The 14,702-nt window shown below is 37.5% G+C and overlaps 1 long non-coding RNA gene across 1 annotated transcript; it reads right to left on the bottom strand.

The window, feature by feature from the left end:
* Positions 1 to 10,124: 10,124 nt before the first annotated feature.
* LOC113349086 lies at positions 10,125 to 13,106 on the bottom strand. The gene is made up of 3 exons (XR_003359940.1): positions 12,718 to 13,106; positions 10,685 to 10,830; positions 10,125 to 10,592 (listed from the first exon to the last, which is right to left on the bottom strand). It is a non-coding gene; the product is annotated as an uncharacterized LOC113349086 (long non-coding RNA).
* Positions 13,107 to 14,702: the final 1,596 nt, after the last annotated feature.

Below are 14,702 nucleotides of genomic sequence, written 5' to 3'. Positions count from 1 at the left end.
ATCATTTGACATTAGTGTTGACTAGGTGTAAGAAAAAGAATTTAGTGCTTAATTGGGAAAAATGCCATTTCATGGTTAAATCAGGAATTGTTTTAGGGCACATCATATCTTCAAAGGTTATAGAGGTAGACAAAGCCAAAGTTGACCTTATTAAGACTTTACAGGTCTCAAAAACCGTAAAAGACATTAGGTCATTCCTAGGGCATGCAGGTTTTTACCGTCGATTCATTAAGGATTTTAGCTTGATTTCTAGACCTCTTTGCAATTTGCTTGCAAAAGATGTTAAGTTTGTCTTTGATGATGCTTGTTTAGAGGCTTTTGAGAAGCTTAAAAATTTAATCACTACCGCTCCCATAGTCCAGGCACCCAACTGGAACCTACCCTTTGAGATTATGTGTGATGCTTCAGATTATGCTATAGGCGTTGTGTTAGGTCAACGTGTTGACAAATTACTTCATGTGATTTACTATGCCAGCAAAACTCTGAATGATGCGCAGTTGAACTATACAACTACCGAGAAGGAACGGTTAGCCATCGTGTTTTCCTTGGATAAGTTTAGATCCTACCTATTAGGTTCTAATATCGTAATCTATATTGATCATGCTGCTTTGAAATACCTTTTGTCTAAGAAGGATAACAAACCTAGATTGATTAGGTGGATCCTATTGTTACAAGAATTTTCTCCAGACATTAGAGACAAAAAGGGTGATGAAAATGTAGTAGCAGACCACTTATCTAGGATAGTTGTTAGTTCCCCTAGTGATTCCCTTCCTATAAGGGATAGCTTTCCTGGTGAACAATTGTTCTTTGTTTCCCAATCACCTTGGTATGCAAATATAGTGAATTATCTTGTTACTGGTCGAACCCCTCAACATTGGGGTAAACAAGATCGTTCTAGGTTTTTATCCGAGGTTAAGCATTTCTTTTGGGACGATCCTTATTTGTTTAAGTATTGTCCAGACCAGATTATTAGGATATGTGTACCTGAGAGTGACCAGTTCAGTATTATTTCCTTTTGTCATGAACATGCTTGTGGGGGTCATTTTAGTGCTAAGAAGACTTCTGCTAAGATATTACAGTGTGGATTTTACTGGCCTTCGTTGTTTAAGGACTCTCATAGTCACTATGTGTCTTGTGATCGTTGCCAGAGGTTAGGGACCATTTCTCGTAGAAATATGATGCCTTTGAACCCTATTTTAGTGATTGAGGTCTTTGATGTGTGGGGCATTGATTTTATGGGTCCATTTCCTAATTCTTTGGGTTATCTTTATATACTTGTCGCTGTAGACTATGTGTCTAAGTGGGTTGAGGCGGTTCTGTGTAAAACAAATGACCATAGGGTCGTAATTAAGTTTTTGAAAGAGAATATACTTACACGTTTTGGTACACCGCGAGCTATAATTAGTGATGGGGGTTGACACTTTTGTAATAGACTGTTTGCTCTATTAATGAAACAATATGGTATTACCCACAAAGTAGCTACCCCGTATCACCCACATACTAGTGGTCAGATAGAGGTTTCCAATAGGGAAATTAAGCGTATTTTAGAGAAAACAGTTAATCCTAATAGTAAAGACTGGTCGTCGAGGCTTACTGATGCCTTATGGGCTTACCGTACCGCGTTTAAGACACCCATTGGAATGTCACCCTACCGTTTAGTATTTGGAAAGGCATGTCACTTGCCTGTTGAGTTAGAGCATAGAGCCTATTGGGCTATTAAGCAGTTAAACTTTTCACTTGACAAGGCAGGAGCTCACAGAAAACTCCAGCTCAATGAGTTGGACGAGATTCGTAGAGATGCATACGATAGTGCTAAGGAGTATAAGAACAAAATGAAACTTGTGCATGATAAGAATATTTTACGGAAGTCATTTTCTCCAGGTCAAAAAGTTCTTCTGTATGACACTCATTTGCATCTATTCCCCGGGAAACTGCGCTCTCGGTGGACCGGTCCTGTTGTGGTCCGTACTGTTTTTCCTCATGGCGCTGTTGAGATTGAGACATCAGATGGTACTAGTTCTTCAAAGGTTAACGATCAGAGATTGAATCCCTTTTTAGATCCTTTTCCTACAGGTGATGTTGAGGAGGTCCCTATGGAGGACCCTGTTTACCCTTGATTGACCATCGAGGCGATTTGTATGTTGTATACTATTTTTGTCAGTTTTTGGTTTCACTTCACCCAGGTACTATCTTTCCGAACTCTCTGTTTACTATTTCCTCATGTTACTTATATTTTTGGTATTGTTCTTTCATTCGAAACATTGAGGACAATGTTAGATTTAAGTTTGGGGGTGGGGTAGAAACTTTTTGTTTTAATAAATAAACTCCAGAGCCTAGAAATTTATGCATATTAAGGATAGCACTAACCAACCTAAGTGGATGGAAGCATTTTGGTTGTAGGAGTTGAGGAACCAATCTGATTAGATGGAAACATCTAGAAGAGTCTACTCATAAAAGCACAGAGCTCAGGTGTTAGAAATAACATGATAGTTTCACCATATCTCGTTGAGTCCTTTTCACTTCTATTTTTATTTTATTTTGTTTTTAAACTATGTTACTCTAAGTGATTAGGTGGGGCGCACGATTCAAGTTGTTACCAATGCTAGGGTGAATTAGAGTGATTGAGATACCATGAAGAAAAAAAATTGAGACCAGACCATTTGACCAAAAGGAATAAATTCAATAAAGTCGACCACTGGTACCCTTGTATATGCCAGCTGTGTTGACCTAGAGTTAGGATTATCAATCACTGGTTCCCTTGTATATGCCAGTTGTGTTGATATTAGTCAGACTAGTATCTCAGTCCATTAGGACAGGTTCATTTTTGGCGGAGGCCTTCAGACAGATATGAGGAACACCGTTCACTTAGTAAACATCAAAACCATCTACATTTTTCTATATCCATCTCTTAATCTATCCATGTGATTGGTTTGACTCCGAATATTGATGTCCATAGTGCAACTATCTGAGTAGAGCTCTGTCACTTTATTTGAATTTTAGTATGCTTGAGTGCAAACTCGTGTACATCAATTGGAATTTCGCATCAGGGTATTTCTTCCTGTAGTCAATAAGTATGCCAACCAAGGAGATTCTTTAGTGATTTCCAAGGTTCTGCGTAGATAGCTAGGGTCTGGAGTATAAAGGTTTTGTGGGTATACCTCTGGTAAGCCCTCCCGAGACTATAACTCGGCCACTAGGGCCACCTAGGGGTTTAAAGGCTTATTGCATACGCTAAATGCAATCGACGATGCATGCTTCAGTGAGTTAGATTTTATTTTTCTATTTTATCTTTACTCGAGGACTAGCAAATAATAAGTTTGGGGGTATTTGATGGACACATTTTTGTGTCCAATTTGTCTCGATTTTATATATTGATAGTGCTCATTTTTGTACTTATTATGGTGTTTTATGTGTGTGTAGGTATTTTTGTCCAATAAATATTTTTGGAAAAATCGGCTCGAAAAGTTGTCGAAAAGCGCACCCGGAGGACACTTGCTATTCGGACTCTCACTATGGATAAGGGGTACCCGAATTACTAAGGGGCACCCTCAGGACACCCCAAAGGCACTTGCTATTCAGACCCTACTCTGGATAGGGGGCAACCAGCTTCTTCCCCAAAATTCAAATTCATTTTGGCGGGAATATTTGGCAGAAGTGAACAGATTTAGGGTTTGAGATTCAAGCGCTGATTTTCTTGGGGCTGGACTTCCTAGAGTGTATCAGGCTTGGAATGTTCGTTTTGATCGATCGAATTTGGCTAGATAAGTCGGAAAAAGGAAACATAGGTGTGGAGTTTCACGAGTATCCTGATTCGGTAGTTGGAAGAGATTTGGTCGGATTTTTCTCGCGTTATGGATTAGTATAACCCTGTTTCGTCTAAACAGGGAATGTATGGCGGCCAGATTCGAGAAAGAAGGAGTTTCCATCGTGTTAGACCAAAACAGAGTCATGGAGAAATATTATCGGGATTTTAGAGTCCATGAAGATTTATGAAAGAATTTAACGCCCAGGATTAAGTTAACATGGTCCTGCTGGAATATTGTAGAGGTGGGATTGACCCAGTTGACGCGTACAGAAGAGAAGAAATAGAAAAATCTGTGACTTGCCGTGAAAGAAGAATGAAGATAAACTCGAGTTGTTTAGGGTTTACTTGGGGGTTGTAGGCTATATATAGGTTGGTTGCAAGTCAGAGAGGGTTACGCATACTTTGGGGAAGTTCAGAAACAGAACAGAGCTAAGAAAAATTAACAGAGAAGAATAGCCGAGTTGCAGTCTAGAGGAAGAAGAAGAACAGAGAACCGTCACCTTTTCTTTCAAACTGTAATAATTTGCCAACAACTATTACTGTTAGTATTTATTTGTAACACTGCTTTCTGTAACAGTGCGTTTTGTAACAATTACAACTGTTACCTTCTCTTCTATTTAACCAACTTTTGAGCAATAAACATGTATCTTGAGCAAGTGATTAACATGAGGAGCTAAACCCCATTGTTGAGGCGATAGAGGAAGCTATTTTTCCAACAAGAAGTGGTATATTCTATTTCATCTATTTATTGCAATTATGATTATGATTATTTGCCTTGAGCTATAATTGAATATGATTTTTACTTGAGTGATTGTGATCTATTTTGATGAAGTATGCTTAGTTTATATATTTTTGATGCTTCATACTTGATACTTACAATTATTGCTTTTGAAAATCTACTTGTTGCAATGTTTTAGAATCAAATTGAATGAGAAAATTGCATAAATATAAAGATTGGATTAAATCACTTTGAACTTGAAAAAATAGTGGAATCTTAGCCTCAGTTGTCTTTTAATATTGATATCAACTTTGTCAGTGTTTGCTATAATTATTAGTGAGTTTTCTATTTTAGTTTTAGAATTTAAGTCTATATTTTATCCTTCGCAAGTCTGAGAATCGAACCACTTTTACCAGTATCTATAAACCACATCACGTGCGGCGTAGTTATAATTGTCGTTTGGGAGTGAGGCGCAGATACAAGTTGTGTAGGATGAAACGTGATTTTAACGTACGCTTGACGGGGCGTTATTTGAAATTGCGTCTGGTTACAGACGAACATTTAATTTGCGCCTTGTTCAGGCGCAGTTTAGAATGTCGTCCCACCGGGCGTGATTTTACATTACGTCCAATCAACGGGCGCAACTTTTAGTTACGCCACTCACTCCGGCGCTGAGAAATGTCTACGCCCCATGCTTCACCACATTTTCATGTGTTTTGTTATGTGATGATATAATAAAGCTACTAATTATTCCTTAATTAGTTCATTGTATGGTATACTGTAAGTCTAGGATAGCATATGCACGGGTGGCTATACGAGAAACTAATTAACTAAGAATGTAAAGAGAAGAATTCATTCCTCTTGTTTCTGTTGCTCAAGTTCTCTCTTACAAGGTACAAAATAGGCAAGCTATTTATAGACTTCAAAGTTGAAGTCGGTACAGTGGAAACTTCATGAAACCGCCAATACTGTCCATGTGGCACCATTACAAAATTACAAGAAGAAATAGACACCTCAACTAATGCCGTTTATATTTTCCAATGATTAGTTGTGATCCTGCTAGATTGAAAAATGCTCGAACAACATGCGAGTAAAAAAGTGATTTCTTCTCGACTCACTGGTTTCCCTTTCCATTTCTATAGAAAGCTATAGTTTCTAAACATTACAACAGTAATCATATTATTAAGAAAAATTTTAAGAAATGCAAAAGAACACGGTTCAACAAATTTACATTTAAACTACTTAACAAAATCCTCCTCTTTTTTTTATAAAAACGTTATATAAAAATTTTTTCTGCTGGTTTTTTCTTTTCTTCCGGTGATGTAATGGTAGTAGCTCTCTCTTTCATGTATGTAGGTTCCACCTCCACATAACGGGCTCGAATTTAGTGTGGATGTTTCGTACTTCCCCAAAGTGCTAATGTAGCAGGCATGGATTTTACATAATTGTATTGTACAAGAGATTGCGCAATAAATCTGAATATCTCAACAAAGACCACGGGTCCGAAAAACACAGAAGCTCTAATTTTGCTTAAAGATATATATGTATAGAGTAGAATTAGATCCTCCATATGCAGTTATCCTAGATTTCCATGTGAATATAAAAGGGGACAACAAGTGGACAATATTAGCTAGAACCTCTACTTTAACACTGTTAGGCCAGTCAAATCCATTTTTTTGTTGAGCCAGGTGGATGGTTAAACTGACTTTTCCATTATGGTAAAGTACCGGGCATTAGATAACCAAGCGCGCTTGCTTGAGACAAACGCTGGAGTTTAAAGAAAAAGCGCGGGTGCTGAGAATACAAACTCTGGCGTTGGTAAAACAAATTCGGGCATTGGTCCTATCAACGCGGGCGTGATATACAAAATCTCCAACTTTCATATCTCCAACAGCCATAACTCAAACGTCTATATTTCAAAACCTATAAATTGGATAAAACTAAATTCATTTATGTCACACAACTACTATTTCCTTCTTCTAAAACTCTTCTAAATCAAAAAAGTTTGATACAATATGGGCGGCCTTTTAAGAAAAGCGGTCAATAGTGTAAAGAAGAAAAGAGATTGAAGAAATGAACCGGCACCGCGGCCTGCCACAGGTGTAGACTTTTCTCAAAATCGGGAAGCAGAGTTTGTTGCGCCGAGTGTCGTTGTTGGTTCATCATTAGTCCAAGGTCATGTGTCGGGGCATCAAGATCGGTTTGATGATTATTTTAGAATGAGAGGTGGATTTTCAGACTTAAATCCTATTTATGAAGTTTTACCCCCTCAAGTCCGGAAAGGGTTGACAGATATCTCTGACGTGCGCTTTATAGTGTAAAGCCTAGAATACACAACAACAAAATTCTGACAACAGTGGTAGAAAGGTGGCGGGCGACGACGCACACATTCCATTTCATTGATTTTGAAATTGGTAAGATTGTTTAACTTAACCTAAATTATATTTTTTAAATAATTATTAAATAATCAAAAGAATTAATCATAGTTGATATTATACTTGTAATAGGAATTACGCCCCTTGATTTGTATTTCGTTTGTGGGATCCCAAGTGGAATAGGAGAGCCGCCACCGTTCAACCAAGACGAATGGATATCAAAGAGTAAATGGGAGACGCTTTTTCCCCCGTTTATAGATTCAGAAATACCTGTAGATTATAAACAATTGAAATGAGGTGGGATTAAATGTTCAACATTGAAGCATTTCCTTAACCAACCCAGAAACCCAGAGCATGTAGATGACTATCCAGAACTCGAATGGATGTTTATCTTATGGGTACTAGGTCAAAAATTATTTCCAAACTCAACTTCTGTTGCTCGTGTTGGTTGGCTTCAAGCGTTAGAACATCTTGACAAAACACCAGATTATACTGGGAGTCTGCAATTTTTTTTGAATTGTATTGTGTGATGGATGATGCGTCCATGGGCGGAGACAACTTCATTGGTTTCTGGAGTATCATAGAGGTAAATATCAAAAATATTATTTTCTTTCATTTTTTTCTTCTGCACACAATAATCAAAACTCATCAGGGTCCGAACCTTTTAAGAAATTGGTTGGAAGTCTCGCTACAAGCTGAGCTCCAACCCTTTTTTAAATAATTTTTATGAGCAAATGTAAACTAAGTCAAAATACTAAAATTATGGAGTAATTTGCAGTATTGGTGGTATACCTACTTCCGTGTTAGTAAATCTATCCTTAAAGACGATACCCAAAGATTTCCAATATTGAATATGTACATCTCGACCAACTTAGCGAAGGGCACTGACATCGACATCTCAGATTCCCGTTTTGTTCAGAGGTTTGATTAGATAACTCGGAGCTACAACAACATTATTGTTCACCCTTACATTGATTTCCTCAGTATAATACTGATGTTGGACAACGTATTCTTGATTATTCTCTGCGTAGAGTTGTTTTTTACACTCCACCATTGGATAGAGGGGTTTGGTACCTGGGAGAAAGACTGTAGTACCAAATGCAAGGTATATATATGCAATTGCAACTAACCTTCCACAATAGATATAAACCTCTGGATCAGATTTTGAACGGCTGAGAAAAACCAATTGGGAGAGGTATGAACTAAATACAAAGAGGGATATTAGTGAAGCGAAGTATGTCAAATGGTACGAGTCGATTGTGAATCCTGCAATTGGGAAGCACAACACCCACATATATGGGTTTGATATCCCAGCGTTATCACACTTGTCCCATGATGCAAATATCGTTCCTATCCAGCTACCTCCAAAAGATCCATGCTTTATGACTTACCCCACCACGGGTAAAATTTGCCCGAAATTCGTTAGGAGATGCCAAGTATTACTTCAAAAGGTGGGCCAACCACGATCCCCATTGTTTCCCAAGGTATGGAACGTGATTATCCATACTACAATGTGACTGCCAGTAAGGGAGAGTTGAGGATCCAACTGAACGATTTGTATTGGCTGACTCGGCAAATGGGGCTACACACTTGGATGTGTGTTGGAAATGGCACGAGAACACAATGTTTGGATTGAGTCGAACTGTATATGATGATGGGAAGCGGTCACAGGATTCTGATTCCACCAGATCATGGCACGATAGTGATGAAACAATGGTGGGATAAACACAAGTACGACAGAGTTATTCTTCACCACACATACGGCACAATACTTTTTCACCACAAACTGTGCCTGTATCTCAACCTCAAGTACTTCAGATGGATCCTAGGAGCATTTCATCATCATTCTCTCCCTACAACCCAAATGATTGTTATACACCACCACCACCACAACCACAAACATCTAATATGCCTGGAGGACCGAGTGCACCGAGTGCTTTCCAATTATCGCCTAGTGCTTTCCAATCGCCTAATGTTGTTCAACCATCTTTTTTCTCCTTATGGAAATTTACTTCATATGTTGGCAGTTGGGGATGTCCCAGTTCTTGGAGAATTCTTGACTCCAGAAGATAACAATGGGAGAGCTAGCGATGAGCGACATTAGAGAGATTGTTTGTAATTTTTAATTCTGCTACATATGTAATTCTAGTTTTAAAAGTACGACGGTCTGAATTAAATGAAATTACATATGATTAAAATTAAGCGTTTTACATTAGCTTCAATGAATTACAACGGACTACATTAGCTTTAAAGTTAAGTGTTTTACATTAGCTTCACTGAATTACGGCGGACTACATTAGCTTCAAAGAAGGGGTTGAAACTGTTCAACACCTTAAGGATTTCGAACATTTTTCGAAAGGAAAAGCCACATTTTTCCATCTTCGCCATTCAGCCAAAGATCTTGTTACCATCTCAGCATCATTTTTCACCTCTCAGTCTATATCGATTGGCTTGTATGGTTAAATCTACAAACTCACTTACTTCTTTCTTAATTGTACGAAAACGATTTTCTATGTCGCATATAACACGACGACTAGGATTACGGGTGTCACTGCAGAACCCGTCGTGAATAACCGGCCAGAAATTCACCCATGGATAGTTTGTTGAAGCAAGCTGAGTAAATAAAAAAACATAGTTACTGCAAATAGATTCATCTTCTTCTTTAGTATACGGAGCACGCCAAACTAACAAGGGCCGAGACATGTTCAAGAATTGAAAAAATTGTTGAAGTTGAATAATTTTTTCAAGCTCAGAGAAGAGTAAAGAAGACTAGATGTGTGAATGTGAATTTGGAGTTGAAATGAGGAGTATTTATAGAACTCAAAAATTATAGCTGTCAGATCACAAGAGTTTTCAGCCGTCGGCGCTTCTATGAAAAACGTGGCGCTCTCAGAAAAGACGCTGGCGCTTTAATCAAGAGCGCACGCTTGAAAGACAAGCGCCAGCATTTTTGGCTCAACCGCCAGCGCTGGAGCGAAGCTCTCCCGGCCTTTCATCAAGCGCGCGATACATGTTCCAACTCAATGAACAAACCAACAAATTAGTTGGTCTAAACATCCATTTTTCATGTTTGTTGAGTCCATAGTGGGAGCAAAATGAACAAACTTCATTCCATAGGAATTGCTCTTAGTCGCAAAGATTTTTCTTTTTCTTTTTTGTATTTTTGTTGTAAAATAGGTCCCCTTATTTTAGGACATTTGAATCCATAAGAGTCCTCAAAACCAAATATTTGAAGCCCTTGTAATAGGCTTTTAATTCTTTTGTAATGATGTAATCCGACCAATTAGGGATCCGTGGCCATCTGTAGATATTTTTCTTTATATACCTATACCCTTTTACTTAAAAAAAAAATAAATCAAAATCAAACAGCCTACTGGAATTTCAACCACTTCTAGCTCGTTAGGTAGCCGGGGCTAGCTGTCAATGTACATCAAGGTACCATTGATACGTACTGAAATGACTGGATAGAACGTCGTCGACAGTTCACTAAAGCAGCAATAGAAAAAAACATTATCCCATCACTAGTATAACACGCACGCGCGATGTGCCTGCCATTCCATTCAATACAATCTCTTTCACGGATTCGTTCACTTTCAATTTCAGACATTAAACCTCTTTGTTGGATGCTTAACACCATCATGGCCAACGTCTTTCAGAGCTTTATAAACAGTCTCATACATCATTTTGTTTTATGCTGCAAAATGCACATCATTCGATAAATAAGAGTACATCTAAGTATAATGTTATAAAAATGAGTGCTAGTACGTAGTAGTTGTTAGAATTTACCTGTCAAAAAGAACTCTTTGTGTAGCAGTACCTACTGGAATACCTTCGGACCACATTGGAACGACTATGTATGCAGCAAATTTCTGACATGCTCTGATTTTGTTTGCAATCTTCAACGCAAACCATCAGCATTGAGTTTTCTGCACCTGCAAAATGGAAAGCTTAAAATTCTGCTTCCAGGGGAAAAGAAACTCGGATACTACAACCTGCAAGTTGCTTATCTGAACGTGCTAGTTGTCTGGGGATCATCTACACTAAAGGATTGAAATCTCTATACCCCCACCACTCCCCCACCCAAAAAAAAAAAAAATAGTCTGGCATTCTTTCTATCTTCAATAGAGCATCATCAGATAAATCATATGAAAATTGACCATGAGCACGTAAACAAAGGGCAGACTGTGGCAATTGGCATCTTCGGTACATAAGACACAATATCAATATGCACCAAATGGCGAGCATTCTAACCTTTTTGATCAGTGTCAACTACATTCAAGTAATCTAGAAAACTAATTAACCATCTAAAGCATACTTGTTAACCCTTTAATAAAGTTTGCGTACCAAGATGGAAACCCAGAATTCTCTTTACTGAATACAAATAAAATGTAATCAAGTATAAGATTGTTACAACTATCTTCCAATTGGTAACTAAGCCCAAATTTCTCCATTTGAAGGAGTAAGAAACTGAACATTTAAAGGACCAGTTAAAACGAAATCCAGAATAAAAAGTTGAGAATGACAGCTTAACTAATTTGGAGTTCGAGTGTCATGAAAGTCTGGATGGTATCTTGCATTCAGCCTACTTAATCAGCTGCTAATCACTTTAAATATTTATAGGGTTATCATAAAGCCAAATAAGAATTTCCAAAAGACGTGACTTGTTAGCATCTAAGAATCGACAAAATTAGTTCTCAAATACTTGGATAGCAGACAACAAAGAATTTACATTGAAATGCACCTTCAGATCTTGTATGTGGCTTGGGTTGGATCTCAATTTTTTTGTGCGAATTTTATTTATTGTCTAGTGTCTTTTTACATATTTCTTCAGTTTAGGCTTCTCACGGATACCGAAGGAAGTTCAGCCAGGACATACTATAGTCTGAGAAGCAAAGTACACCAGCATAGTTTAATTTTATACTATAATATAAAGTTACGATTCTCAAGCCTACATGCACTTAAGAACCAAAGTTAGGGCACATTCACACTATTCATACTTAGTCATTCTGGTGGGACACAGTTCAGGCTTGCACCATTCCAGCGCAAGGCTCAACCTAAAATCTCAATGTAATACCATAACAGTGCCACAACCTAATTACAGTTCTATTTCTGCATCAATAGACTACTACCATACTTTTGAAACTTTCTTGCCATATGTTGATCTCAACTTCATCCACTATGCAACAACCTCCACCACTATACCTAAATTATAAGTTCACTAACACAATCTGCATCAACCACCATTTATCCATTCTCTACACATCAGCTTCAACATGAATTACACTATAACTACACTTCAACATTAGCTGAGTTAAGCTCAACGGAGCACACCCATCATTATAGTATCTGTAAACACCACAATGCACAATCTATTTTACTTCTTTAGAGATTCTTCCCTGTAATAGCCTAACATTCATCTAAACTGAATCCACTTTAAGATTCAACAATAATTTCCATCTTTTCCCCCTCCATGTGATTAAACACAAACCTAAACTACAATCACAGCTTCCTTCTATACCCAATTAATCACAGTTTCATTCACAAACAAACAAACTCAACAATTCAAGAATTTCAACTATAAATACTGAAAATTAAACAACATAGGGACTTACCCAAACATTAACCTTCTCTGAATTTTCATTCACAATCATATAAACTCAACAGTTCAAGAATTTTAACTTCAAATACTGAAAATTAAACAACATAGGGACTTACCCAAACATTAAGCTTCTCTGAATTGTTAATTCACAAACATATAAACTCAACAGTTCAAGAATTTCAACTTCAAATACTGAAAATTAAACAACATAGGGGCTTACCCAAACATTAAGCTTCTCTGAATTGTTAATTCACCAACCGCTGCTGCTGAAACTCTAATTCAATTTCCAAATCAATATTCATGCGTCTCGCTTCATGTTGTTCTTCGAGAAACCCAAAATTTAAAACCTAGGTTTTTTTCAAGTTGCAGGAGAACATTTGTATATGGCCTTTTCAAGTTGCAAAGAATAAAGAGGGTGAGGAGAAAAATTGTTGGAGATTCTTTGATCACAAATCACAATTTTTTCTAGTATAGGATTTTTTTTCAGAATTCAAGCTTAGGTTTCCATTGCTTTCTACGAAAAGAAACAGTGAACGAAGAGGATGAGAAGTTGGGAACTAAAGTCGAAGGAGAGAGAAGAAAAAAAGAAAATTGAAATCGCAGAATTGCGTTCAGTGGGGTTCGATGCTGGATCCTTTAGTTGCCTATTTTCCAGATATAGCCTTCATAACCTTTACATGCTAGTATAACTATTTGAGGGACAATTTAGATATTTCCACGGTATGACACCAAACCCACCCAAAAAAGAATCTTTTCTTTATATTAGTAAGATGATACATACTAAACTAAAGCAACTTGGACATCTATATTAGGCCGAATAGACTTGGCCAACTTAACTTCCTATCCATAGAATTTCAAACAGAACTTCAAAATAACGAAGCTTTGAGCATTTCCAGCTATATATTATCTCTTTCAATTCTGCTTTACTCATATATCTATATTATAAAAAGAAGTGGTGTGTGTAGTCTTACAAATCCGACCATCGATTTCGTCATCCAACGGCTCAGATCGATTCGTTATATGTTCTATATAGAAGTTCGTCCAATCTCGTCTTTAACATATAATTTTGAACGGCGCGGATCATGCCCGGCCCAACCAAAATTCCCTAATTTTACTTTGACCAACTTTTAGGTTTCATGAACCGCACCCTAACCTTACCGTGACCAATTAAATTCGTGGTCTACTCGATTTGATTAGCCAGGATGCATGCATACACATTTGAGAACCCATTACTAAATGTTGTAATGGGCTAGACAGCTATTACTAATATCTATGTACATGGGCTCCACAACTCTCCCAAATTTTGTATGGACGCATGTATAGGGGTGAGCATTTGACCCATAATCCGTGGATTTAACCGGGACCAACCGTTCATTTGCGGATGGGTGTCCGGACCGTTCGTTAATGGGTTGGATGCGGATGGAATTTTTGAAATCCAACGGATAAAGGATCGGGCCCGGATGCAACCTTGAAAATCCGTTGGACATCCATATCCGTTAAATTAAGGACATTTATATAGTTCTAGAAAATGTTATGGATCATTTAGGAATTTTTAAGATGTTTGCTTGGGGTGACGTACATCGCATTTTTATATTTGCATACATATATAAGATATATAGGTTTTATAAGGAGTCATTTGTGTTAGTTTTATTTTCTTTACTATAAATTTTAACTAAAACAAATCTATTGGATTATCCGCATCCAATCCGTCCATCCGTGCATCCATTGGATATAGATTGGATGCAGATGCAAAATTTGAAATCCGTAGTGCAATGGATTGGATGCGGATGAGGTGAAAATCAGTCCATACCGGCCCATGCTCACCCCAGCATGCATACAGAGTTGCTAGACCTGCTTGCTAAAAGAACATCTGCTTATCAAGTCAATAACTTCATTCCTCATGTCGGTATTGGTGCATGCGGAGGACGACACGTTAATCATATTTAATATTAGTAAAGGAGATTCAATAAGCTAAGGTTCACGACAAACTTAGAGTATTACTACCCCATTACGGCAGTATCCTGTGCTAGATTTAATTAGCTGATTTACCTCAGTTATATTTTTCGTATAAGATATGTATTAGAATTCTATTTACATAATGGTTTCTAAATTAACTACGTTTAGAATATAGGAAACACGAAAAGAAAAAGAAAAGGAAAAAAAATATAAATTTTAGGAAGTTAGGAATATAGGAAATCAGTAAAT

Source organism: Papaver somniferum, chromosome 2, assembly GCF_003573695.1.
Source record: "Papaver somniferum cultivar HN1 chromosome 2, ASM357369v1, whole genome shotgun sequence".
NCBI lineage: Eukaryota > Viridiplantae > Streptophyta > Magnoliopsida > Ranunculales > Papaveraceae > Papaver > Papaver somniferum.
The sequence above is the reverse complement of the archived record's forward strand: the minus strand, read 5'-3'. Positions and strand labels throughout refer to the sequence as shown.